The following is a 12584-nucleotide window of genomic DNA, read 5'->3' as shown; positions in this document are numbered from 1 at the left end:
GACACGCACGCCGCCACGCATTGCAACGCATCACCTGGCATCTGCTTGACGCAAATAATTGATCAACAACACATCCCCACTCAACCCATACCATGCTCACTCAACACATATACACGAATCATTACTAAGAAGACTCATGATAAGTGCGTCAAGTATCAACTGATAACGAAGAACACGGTTGCCATTGGGTTACGGGGAAACGGTCGTGTAGAAGTATTTTTAGTAGTTATGTTTCTTTTTGATTTGCATAAATATTATCAACGAATTCATTGATGAAAACTAAACGTTTAAAAACATAAGTTACGAATTCACACACTCACAGGGAGAACACTGCGTTGAAATCTTCCTTTGATCACAGAATCTGGCCCGTGAATGTATTGAAACCTCAGCCAATTAATGAGTATTTGCTGAAGCAGGCCTACTGCTGCACACCATGGTTTCAACATTTCGTTAACTTACGTAATCTTGCCCATGGATTCATTGCCATATTTGTTTTGCCTTCGGGATAAGTTTCTTTATTGCCTTCGTGTGAATGTCGTTGCATGAATTTTTTAAGGACTTTTATTCCTTTTGATTTAAAGCTTTCGTGACTGCAGTAATTCATATTCTTAGCTCTTTCGGTAAAGTCACGTTGAAGGGAAACAATAAAATAATAAAATATATATAAAACAATAAAAATTCTCACGACGTTTGTGTTATGGTCGAAACGTCGTGAGAATTTTTATTGTTTTATATATTTTTTATTATTTTATTGTTGCCCTTCAACGTAACTTTACCGAAAGAGCTAAGAAGGACTTTTATTCCTATTTGCCGTATATGCTCGTGTTACTCTGATGAAGCAATCGTTTGTTCCGGTACCTAGTAAACAAACGTGATCATTGAGGGTTAAATGTATGAATCCATGAAGCCTTAGCCAATTGATGAGTATTTGCTGAAGCAGGCGTACTGCCACACACCCTTGTTCCAAGACATTTCGCAATTACGTAATCTTGCTCATGAATTAATTACCGTGTACTTTGCCTTCAGGACATGTTTCTTTATTGCCTTCGTATGAATATCGTTGCACGAATTTTTAAGGAGTTTTGTTCCCTATCGCCGTATATGGTCGTGTTACTCTGAGGAAGTAATCAATTGTTCTGGTACCCAGTTAACAAACGTGATTATTGAGGGTTAAATGTATGGATCAATGAGGGGAACATCTCGTGGAGTACTGTATTGACAATTTCAAGCATAAGAATTCGCATATTAGAGTGTTAAAGTTTTGTTTAGAAATTAAAATTGCTTAACACAGCAGTGTTTGAGTGTTTCTTTCCTAAGTTAATTCTTAATTATAAGAACTGTATCCTGTGGTGAGATTTGAATTTGGAGACCTGAGATAGCACACTAATACATAATCAGTAAATGTTAAAGCGAGAATAATTGTATCATAGCGATCGATAATACGAACCTAGACAACAAAGCCGAGCTCAATCTGGCATACTTACAGCACACCTGCATAACTTCATACAATTAATTGTATGATGCCGATTGATGATACGACCCTGGGCAACGAAGCTAAGCCTAATTATAACTGTATACATTAGCATAATAGCATGCGTTCGCATAAATTAATACGGCACATCTCCACTTAGCATAATTTATGCGCATATTTGAAACATTAACATAACTTTGGATAATTACGCATAAAATTAAATTAAATTTTATTTACATCAACATTTTCATACAATAATCCTCAAATTAGTAAAAAAATGCACTTACAGTTTAAGGGTTGACTGAAGATTTGCCATCTAACGATCTCTGTATAATTAAATTATTAAACACCTTAGGTGGGTAAGTAAATTAAAGATTAAACCTTTAGGCCTAAGGCTTGAGGCCTACTAACCTGTTACTAGGCGAAGCCTTCGGCGTGAGAATCCTCTAATTAGTTAAAAATGCACTTACAGATTAAGGGGTGACTGAAGATTTGCCATCTCACGATCTCTGTAAAATTTAATTATTAAACACCTTAGGTGGGTAAGCAAATTAAAGATTTAACCTTTAGGCCTAAGGCTTGAGGCCTACTAACCTGTTACTAGGCGAAGCCTGAATCTTCAATTACGTTTAACTTATAGGTTAAGGATGTTTCATGAGAACATTTATTACCGGAGGAAATCCGATAATCTATGAAGCTCTTCATCCCCAGCACATACACAAAGACACATTTAAACGATTCTTACTTTTTTGGGTGACGATATTCCCCCACGTGCTAAGAGACTCTCTCGCTCCTCCCAAGGCTCTCAGCTCAACGTCGCCGTTCCCAAGACGCCGATTCTGCCGAGTCGAGCAGAGAACTTTAAACTCCTTCACCACGTCCGAGGGGATCAATAACCAACAACCCCCTCAACGTAAAACTTGTTTACAAAACATCGGGCGGTCACCCGTTGGTCAACCCATGTTGAATGGAGGTGGTGGGGGAGTGGGGGTGTAACCCCGTTACAATCATCCTTGTCAGTAATATTATGATTGTCATTGCTATTTTCATTGTTGTTACAATTATTATAACTATTTTTTATTGCACTTAAAGGTGACTGCCAACCTACCATGGAAGATATCTGAACGTGTCTGTCTCTCTCTCACGCAGATGACAGACACAACGCAGATGATCGCCACTGAACGCTGCCACCGACGTGAGCCGCAGCCACCGCCCGATGTCGACCACCACCCCCGGGTTGAAGTCTTCAAGTGGTTGTGCCCGTGGCCATGGCAACGGGGGCTGCTGGAGGCTCCACGAGGCTTGGAGGTCGTCGTCATGGAGATTTACAAACTCGTCATCATCATCGTCGTCGTCATGGAGATTAACACTCGTCATCATCATCGTCGTCATGGAGATTTACAAACTCGTCATCATCATCATCGTCGTCATGGAGATTAACAAACTCATCATCATCATCGTCGTCATGGAGATTGACAAACTCATGATCGCCGTCGTCATGGAGATTAACAAACTCGTCATCATCATCATCGTCGTCATGGAGATTGACAAACTCATGATCGCCGTCGTCATGGAGATTAACAAACTCGTCATCATCATCATTGTCGTCATGGAGATTGACAAACTCATCATCGTCGTCGTCATGGAGATTAACAAACTCATCATCATCATCGTCATGGAGATTAACAAACTCGTCATCATTATCATGGAGATTGACAAACTCATCGTCGTCATGGAGATTTACAAACTCGTCATCATCATTATCGTCGTCATGGAGATTTACAAACTCGTCATCATCATTATCGTCGTCATGGAGATTAACAAACTCATCGTCATCGTCATGGAGATTGACAAACTCATCATCATCATCGTCTTTATGGAGATTTACAAACTCGTCATCATCATCATCATCGTCGTCATGGAGATTAACAAACTCGTCATCATCATCGTCGTCATGGAGATTGACAAACTCATCATCATCATCGTCGTCATGGAGATTGACAAACTCATCATCATCGTCATCATGGAGATTTACAAACTCATCATCATCGTCGTCATGGAGATTAACAAACTCATCATCATCATCATCGTCATGGAGATTGACAAACTCATGATCGCCGTCGTCATGGAGATTAACAAACTCGTCATCATCATCATCGTCGTCATGGAGATTGACAAACTCATCATCGTCGTCGTCATGGAGATTAACAAACTCGTCATCATCATCATCGTCATGGAGATTAACAAACTCGTCATCATTATCATGGAGATTGACAAACTCATCGTCGTCATGGAGATTTACAAACTCGTCATCATCATTATCGTCGTCATGGAGATTAACAAACTCATCGTCATCGTCATGGAGATTGACAAACTCATCATCATCATCGTCTTTATGGAGATTTACAAACTCGTCATCATCACCGTCGTCATGGAGATTGACAAACTCATCGTCATCATCATCATCATGGAGATTTACAAACTCATCATCGTCATGGAGATTTACAAACTCAGCATCATTATCATGGAGATTTACAAACTCATCATCGTCATGGAGATTTACAAATTCATCATCATCGTCGTCTTTATGGAGATTTACAAACTCGTCATCATCATCGTCGTCATGGAGATTGACAAACTCATCGTCATCATCATCATCATGGAGATTTACAAACTCATCATCGTCATGGAGATTTACAAACTCATCATCATCGTCGTCATGGAGATTGACAAACTCGTCATCATCATCATCGTCATGGAGATTTACAAACTCGTCATCATCATCGTCGTCATGGAGATTTACAAACTCATCATCATCGTCGTCATGGAGATTTACAAACTCGTCATCATCATCATCGTCATGGAGATTAACAAACTCGTCATCATTATCATGGAGATTTACAAACTCATCGTCATCATGGAGATTTACAAACTCGTCATCATCATCGTCGTCATCGAGATTTACAAACTCGTCATCATCATCGTCGTCATGGAGATTTACAAACTCAACATCATCATCGTCATGGAGATTTACAAACTCGTCATCATCATCGTCGTTATGGAGATTTACAAACTCATCATCATCGTCGTTATGGAGATTGACAAACTCGTCATCATCATCGTCGTTATGGAGATTGACAAACTCGTCATCATCATTGTCGTCATGGAGATTGACAAACTCGTCATCATCATCGTCGTCATGGAGATTGACAACCTCATCATCATCATCATCGTCGTCGTCATGGAGATTGATAAACTCATATTCTTAGCTCTTTCGGTAAAGTCACGTTGAAGGGAAACAAAAAAATAATAAAGTATATATTATATATATTTTATTATTGAAGGGAAACAATAAAATAATAATATATATAAAACAATAAAAATTATCACGTTTCGACCATAACACAAACGGTCGTCATCAGGTGTGTCGGTTTGCATTAATTTATTTTAAACGGTGCATTTATTTATATTAAAAAAACGTCAGCGCCACGCGCAGCGATTTGGCAGTTTATTTAGAAGGACTAGTCCATCTATGTTCTGAAAAGAGGAGGGGGGAGACGAAAAATTAATGTATGCTGTCTGAAAGCCACTGTAAGCGTGAACAATCAATTAAGACCTGAAATGGTTTATCAAATCTTTCCAATGATTGCTAAGCCAGAATCTATCTTCTCGGTTGAAATTGTCTCTGTGCTTGTATATGTGGATAGCCTCATGAACGAATCTCTCATGGTAGCCAGATGGCTTACAAAGAACCTGTCTTGGAAAAGTCAATGTCATGTGAGCCTACTGAATTATAACAATGATCTGCCACGGCCGAGGTGTTGGTCCAACCGTGTTTAAGGTCTGCTTTGTGTTCACGAATGCGGTCCGAGACATGGCGTTTGGTTTCTCCAATGTAACTACTACCACAGAGGCAACTTGGTTTGTAGACACCAGGGTACTGTATGTCCGGAATCACATCTTTTACAGATGGAACCAGATCACAGATTTTATGTAATGTGTTGAAACGGACCTGGATCTTGTGTTTATTCAAGATTTTGGAGATCTTTTTTGTGATCCCCGCAATGTAGGGTAAAGTGATGGTTTTGAAAGGCTCCTCAAGAAGGTCCTTCTTCATGGTTTGAGTGATAGCTTTGCGGATTGTATAGTCGGAGTAACCATTAGCCTTAAGAGCTTGGTGTACGTGTTTGAGTTCACTGCCTATGTGTTCCTGGTCGGATATGCATTGGGCTCTATGATACTCTTGATGAGAGAATTCTTCTGTGATGGATGGTGGTGGGAATCCGGTTTCAGATAAGCATCCGTATGGGTAGCTTTCCTGTAGACAGAGTGGCTCATTGAACCATCAGGTCTCTTTTTAATTAGGACATCAAAAAAGGTAGCTTGCCATCTTTTTCGACTTCCATGGTAAATCTGATGGCTGGGTGTATGGAATTGATGTGGTCGAAGAATTGGTCTAGAGCAGGCCGGCCATGTGGCCAGATGACAAAGGTGTCATCCACGTACCTCTTCCATAAGGTTGGGTGCAGAGTGACAGTCTGGATGGCGTCAGTCTCAAATTTCTCCATGAAAATGTTAGCTATAACCGGAGATAGGGGGGAGCCCATTGGGGTGCCCTCAGTTTGTTTGTAGAAAGTTCCATTCCAAGTGAAGTATGTATTGGTTAAACAGTGTCTCACCAGGGTGGGTACCTCAGTGTTTAGTCCTTGATGAACCAAGTCTTCAATGATTGCGATGGTGTCAGGTACAGGAACCTTGGTGAATAAGGAAACTACATCAAAACTGACAAGCAGGTCGTCTGGGGACAGGGAAATACCCTTGATTGTCGATACCAGGTGAGTAGAATTTTGTACCGCAGAGGTCGTTTTTCCAGTGAAAGGACGCAGGATTTCAGACATCGTGATAATTTTTTATTGTTTTATATATTTTTTATTATTTTATTGTTTCCCTTAAATGTGACTTTACCGAAAGAGCTAAGAATATAAACATGTAGCTGTGATAACCAAACACATCTCCTGCAAAGAACTTAAAATTATGCTCGTGACAGATTCTATTAATCTTAATCATGGCATCCTGACGGCACCCGGTCAGGCATATCTGCACGGTCAGAAACAAAAACCAAGACAAATGTTCAATTACAGTACATCTAGCATATGATACAAGAACCATCTTGGTTGGGTAAGTCATACCAAATGTAATTTCTATATTCTTTGGGTCTTTCGGTAAAGCCACGTAGATAGAAAAAATAATGAAAATAAAAACAATATCACGTTTCCATCGCAACACAAGCGATCGTCTTGTGTTGCGAGTAAATTCCTTTTATTATACATGTAACATTTAGGAATTAGTTGTATAATAAAAAATGTCAAAAAGAGATGTTAAAAACATATTATACACACGTTTACTATAACATTATCTTCAAGTCTGCTTATAAAACAGCTTTCGTTATAAAAGTGGAAGGTTTTAATCAACAGTGTATACATGCTGCTGCCATCCTGTGGCTTACATTAACATGGATGCATGTTCTATACTAAACACACTTCTTATTCCTCCTATTCTTACCTGATATTATATTTGGTAAATGAAATTGGCCTCCGAGGCATTTACAGCGCTAATTATCTGAATATTTCTCAATTTATTGATGCAATGCACACGTAACAAGAGGATTACAGCTGTAAAACATTAAGATAGCATGGCTAGCGATAAAGCATCTCCCCAGCAATATTCTCCATCAATAAAACAAATTACGAGTTTGGTTGTTTAAACATTGCTTTTCAAGTTTATTAGGCTAATGGGGATTTAATCTTACCTTTTTGGGGAGCAAATCAGACCGTTGTCTTATATTTGTACATCACTTTATTAATTCACCACTGGATGAGGGCTTTCCACCATGTAAGTTGTGAGGATTATGGTGAGAGCAGGAGCATTAAGATGATAGAGCTGCCCACCATGAAGCATAACAGCAGCCTGCACTAAGCCGGTTTGTATGGTGGTCACCGATCGACGCACGATCCAGACTCAACCGTGCTGAGCTTCCGAGATCGCGTGAGATCGGACACATTCCTGGTGACTTGGTTAATTAACATTTAACCCAGTTGCACTCGATTTTTTGGGGGGATTTTTTAATGCTTTGTTTTACGTAACCCCCCACCCCCCCTTCTCTACTTTTCTAGAAGGATTCTTTTTTCAATTTTTTTGTTTTTTCTTCACGGCGCGCTCGTCAGTAAGCCCCCCCCCGTGCCTTGAGGCCCCCCCGTGCCTTGAGCCCCCCCCCCATGCCGCGAGGCCCCCCCGTGCCTCGAGGCCCCCTCGTGCCTCAGGGCCCCCCCGTGCCTCGAGGCCCCCCCGTGCCTCGAGGCCCCCCCGTGCCTTGAACCGCAGCGCCTCCATCAGCTCGGAGCCGCGGAGCGTCCTGGCCGAGCGGGGATCGCACCGCAGCGTGGCGCGCAGCGCCAGCCACGCCGGGGCCTGGACGAGGCGGTGCGGACGCGGCCGGCGGCTTGAGTGGAGGAGGCTCATGGCGATGGGGGAGCGGTGCCGCCCCTGCTTGCCGCTGCTGCTTGCTGCCGCCGTGATCGCCGTGAGGGTAAGAACGGCGAAGCATAGTTCATAGTTTTATTTATGTTGGTATTGTCCTGTGAGCCATTCGGCTCTTGAATCGGGTGCAACCGCAACAAACAAAAAACATGAACAAGAAAACATCTTAAAGTGACTTTGTGACTGTGCAAACAGAAAAATCCAGGAAAAAAAACATCAAAATATTCCTGAAATTGCACCGTACACCAACGCTGTGTGCAAAAATCCCAGTGGGATGCAAGTCAAATAACAACAACAACAACCACAAGACAACTAAGATTAAGGCCATCAGTCTAACTCCGTACTACAATAAACAAAAACATGGCCAAAACAAAAAAAACGTTTTCGAAATCACCAAAATAAAAGCCATGAATGCAATGTGGCTCCCTCCACTTGCCGGATTTCAGCCCCCTCACGCCTCGCTCCTCGCCTCACCTCCTCTCTCTCCTTGCCTCACCTCCTCTCTCTCCTTGCCTCACCTCCTCTCTCTCGCCTCACCTCCTCTCTCGCTTCACCTCCTCTCTATCGCCTCACCTCCTCTTTCTCGCCTCACCTCCTCTTCCTCGCCTCACCTCCTCTCCCTTGCCTCACCTCCTCTCGCTCGCCTCACCTCCTCTCTCTCGCCTCACCTCCTCTCTCTCGCCTCACCTCCTCTCTCTCGCCTCAACTCCGCACCTCAAATCACTTTCTTCTCGTCACCTCACATCACCAAACTCCCCACCCCCACACAAGTAGGCACGTGACTGCCCCTCCCCCCCATCACGAGACCCGCCCACCCCCACCCGTAGGCACGTGACTGCCCCTCCCCCCATCACGAGACCCGCCGTCCCTTGGTGTGGACCAATCAGTTTCAAGGACAATGCATATATTATCATAGTATGTTTTTTGTTTGCATTTTGTCTGCAGGTATTGTGGTTAATGCAGACATGAATCCTTGTAAAAAGGTTTCAGTTTTGTTGCCAGAAAAAAGGGGAAAAACCCTATTATTATATTTTGGTACTGGCAAAGGAGGTCTAAGGATGTAGATGCTCTACACACATGTTGAGCGCTCGGTTTACCGAACTGTTTAATCTCATCCACGCTCTGCATGCGCTAACCACAACAACTCCCTCTTTGCTTCTTTCTTCTTCCCTCGCTTGGAGAAGTCTCGTGGTATCAACGGCTGCCGCCACGATGACATCTTGTATTTTGACACGATTGTGATTGGAGGGCGATGTTTAAGTGCTTACTCTTTTTTTTACATCTCAGGTGGCATGCGGTGAGAAATCCTACGGTGATTCCAAAAGTCGCATGTTTTTTTCTCCAAGCTCCACTAGGTGAGACAAATCGGTGCTTTAAACAACGGGCCCCAAACATCACTGCAGTATTATCGTATTTAACGTTCTTATACAGTACCTGCCCCAGCGGTAGTGGGTTTTTTCCCCCGCTTGTTGTAAAGGTCCCGGGGTTAGAATCTAGCGGACTGCCCTGGATATTACTGCCGGGCAATGAACTGCTAAGTACGACACGCCGTCTGCTTCGAAGAGGATGCTAAAAGAGCCCGTGGCATTGTTTTAAGATGAGTTGGCCATTGCTTGCCGGAGTCAAATTTGCAAATGACAGTCCTGCACTATTGTACGCCGTATATTGAAAGGTTGAATTTCCTACGGGGGTAAGAAGTGAAACACTTTGTGACGGTGCTGTCGTACGAGTGCGTAACAGGGAGTTCATTGAGTCTTCAAACAGTGATTGTACTCGGTTGTCAAGAAATTGCCATCCGCCACAGTCGGTTCGTGACCTTGTGCAATGTGTGTCAATAGTGAGGAAGGGAATCAAGGCATAGTTTATACATTCCAAATGTTAGGATTTATCGTATTCTAGATCGGGTTATTGTCCTTCTTTCTATCGTCGTGAAGCATGTTTAAAGAATCCGTCCGCGTTGGTGTCCTATAAAAAAAATATTTAGGAAATTGCACGTGAGAGAAAATGGATCAGAACAACCCGCCCTCCCATATTAAACATGAGCAACCCTCACAAGTCCAGTCATGAAGCTGGGTGTAATTACCAGCGAAGCATCACAGTATGCAATTTGTAAATGTTGAGCATTTATCAATGGTATGGGTTTCTTGGGTTAGATCGCAAAAATGTAAATGTGTCGTTAAACCCGCCACCACCCGACACAGCCAACTAGTAAGGTTTGTCACGTAAACAGAACGTGCCAATTCGTTACTAGTACAGCACGCCGGTGTGTTGCAGAGCAAATCCACAACATTAACAATCTGAGTACGACGTTTCGCCAGTGTTCGCGACCAGCATCATCAGGCGACAGCCAGATTTGTTCTGTCCTCCTGTCTCCACAAATCTGGCTATCGCCTGATGATGCTGGTTGTAATTACTGGCGAAACGTCGTACTCAGTTTGTAAATGTTATGGGTTTACTCCACAACACACCCGGTGTGCTGTGCAGGTAACGAGTTGGCATGTTCTGTTCAGATGTCATAGTTTTCATAGTTTCATAATTTCATTATTTGGTATAGCCCTGTGAGCCATTCGGCTCTTGAATCGGGTGCAACCGCAACAAACAAAAAACATGAACAAGAAAACATCTTGAAGTGACTTTGTGCATGTGCAAACAGAAAATCCAGGAAAAAACATCAAAATATTCCTGAAATAGCACTGCACACCAACGCTGTGTGCAAAAATCCCAGTGGGATGCAAGTCAAACAAAAACAAGAAAACTTAGATTAGGGCATCAGTCTAACTCCGTACTACAATAAACAAAAACATTACCAAACCCAAAAACTTTTAGAAATCACCAAAATAAAGCCATAAATGCAATGTAACAGTGATCATAGGAACTGTGACCGAATTTTTAACAATAAACTACATAAATAACATGTAACACCAAACCCTAGAGCCACAGCTATGTCGGGTGGTGGCGGGTTTAACCACACATTTATATTTGCGCGATATAACCCCCCCTCCAAAAAAACCTTACTAGTACAGCACGTTGATGTAACGGAGAGCAAATCCACAACATTTTTAATCTGAGCACGACGTTTCGCCAGTGATTACAACCAGCATCATCAGGCGGACGGCCAGATCTGTGCATTTACTCTGCAACACACCGGTGGGCTTAAGTATGAACTAATTGGCACGTCTTGTTTACGTGACAAACCTTACTAATTGGCTGTGTTGGGTGGTGGTGGGATAACGACACATTTATGCGATCTAACCCAAACAAAAACCTTTCTACTGTATTCATAGCAATTGGCGCCCCCTATTGGAGTGATGTATTTTTTGACCGATGTTTTCCTGGGTTAATAAGTATAGTGACTATAGTCTATATGGTGAATAATATGGCCTACTGTGAGGGTTTTTTAAAATTGACGCACTAATTGTAATGCTGGTCGTTGTTGTTCGACATTTTAGCGTACAACAAACGGAGGACGCTGAGGATGCTATGAAGAACTTTCTGAAAATATTTAGAGGGATTTTCTGAGTTGGTAAATTGATTTTGAAACGTCTGACCGAGGTGTTCTAGCAAAATTGCGTCACTTATATTCTTTACGGATGGTCTTCATCATAACAGCAATTTCCTTGCCTGCAACACAACTTGTATAAGTTAATGTTTTTTTTTTTATAATGTAGTTTATCTAATAAAAACATTTCACGGTTGGTGTTGCATATCTAATCCTCTGATCGTATTACCAGTTTCAGTAAATGGTCAAGAGATGTAATGTTCCACAGTTGTGAAAATAAAGTCAAAGTTTCAAAATACTTTTGAGCGCCGAACGACGCCTCTGAAAGGTTTTTAGCCAGCGGAAGGACAAAGAAAATCCTTCTGTGATAGCGGAGGCGGCGGGGAGGGGGGACTGTGGACACAGCTCCTGTATGGGATGGAGAGTTTCTCCAGCGACCTAGGGCAGGGGTCGGGAACCTTTTTGGCTGAGAGAGCCATGAAAGCCACATATTTTAAAATAAATTTCCGTGAGAGCCATATAATATTTTTTTAACACTGAATACAACTAAAGAAATGTCAGCTAAGATTTATTTGCGAGCCAGATGCAGTCATCAAAAGAGCCACATCTGGCTCGCGAGCCATAGGTTGCCGACCCCTGACCTAGGGGAAGAGGAGACGAGGCCACATGGTGGGAGACTGTGACGCAGATCTGAGAGAGGTCGCTGTTGTGCAGCAGCAGCGGTAGCAGCTGCGGGGATTGACGGGAGGGTAGAACGCGTTGGAACCTGTGCCAGGCTAGGTGCAGGAGGTCACGGGACAGACCCAGCAGGTGACATTAGTTGACTCATCGAGATGACTGGCAGATGCACCACTGTGCCAGGCTAGGTGCAGGAGGTCATGGGACAGGGCCAGCAAGTCACATTAGTTGACTCACCGAGATGACTGGCAGATGCACCACTGTGCCAGGCTAGGTGCAGGAGGTCACGGGACAGGCCCAGCAGGTGGCATTAGTTGACTGACCGAGATGACTGGCAGATGCACCACTGTGCCAGGCTAGGTGCAGGAGGTCACGGGATAGACCCAGCAGGTGACATTA

At 42.8% G+C, this 12584-nt stretch overlaps 1 long non-coding RNA gene across 1 annotated transcript; it reads left to right on the top strand.

Annotated features, from left to right (window-relative positions):
* Positions 1–7803: 7803 nt before the first annotated feature.
* Positions 7804–11805, top strand: LOC142917293 (uncharacterized). Its single transcript, XR_012936961.1, has 3 exons — positions 7804–8057; positions 9296–9363; positions 11458–11805. It is a non-coding gene; the product is annotated as an uncharacterized LOC142917293 (long non-coding RNA).
* Positions 11806–12584: the final 779 nt, after the last annotated feature.

The sequence above is a fragment of the Petromyzon marinus genome, unplaced genomic scaffold (genome assembly GCF_048934315.1).
Source record: "Petromyzon marinus isolate PM22_M1 ecotype Great Lakes invasive population unplaced genomic scaffold, UKy_Petmar_22M1.pri1.0 PM_G_Scaffold_45, whole genome shotgun sequence".
In the NCBI taxonomy this organism is placed as follows: domain Eukaryota; kingdom Metazoa; phylum Chordata; class Hyperoartia; order Petromyzontiformes; family Petromyzontidae; genus Petromyzon; species Petromyzon marinus.
The sequence above is the reverse complement of the archived record's forward strand: the minus strand, read 5'-3'. Positions and strand labels throughout refer to the sequence as shown.